Here is a 394-nt window from a genome sequence, read left to right as displayed (position 1 = left end):
TATTACATAAGATTGATGAGTGAGAATTCATGTGCTTTGAAACAGAGGTAGTGGGTCTGATGTCTTGGACCTCAGCTGCATGATACATGATTACGACTCAGCTTTTTCCAGAAAATGTTTGTCTCTTGGATACCAGGAAGGATTTTTTTCCGTCCTTTTTTTTTTTTGCACCTGTGAGAACAAACGCAGCACGTACACCTGCAAGGGTAACTTGATGTACAGTCAAAACCAGACTTTTACACACACACACACACACACACACACACACGCACACCCCCTCCACACACACACACACACACGCACACACACACACACCGAATAAAAACAAACACTTACACGTATTTTTTTTCTCACTGTCTTCAGTTAAAATCAGACCAAACGTCTCTTGTCTTTA

The sequence above is a fragment of the Poecilia reticulata genome, linkage group LG21 (assembly GCF_000633615.1).
Source record: "Poecilia reticulata strain Guanapo linkage group LG21, Guppy_female_1.0+MT, whole genome shotgun sequence".
Classification (NCBI taxonomy): Eukaryota; Metazoa; Chordata; class Actinopteri; order Cyprinodontiformes; family Poeciliidae; genus Poecilia; species Poecilia reticulata.
This window is presented reverse-complemented; position numbering follows the sequence as displayed.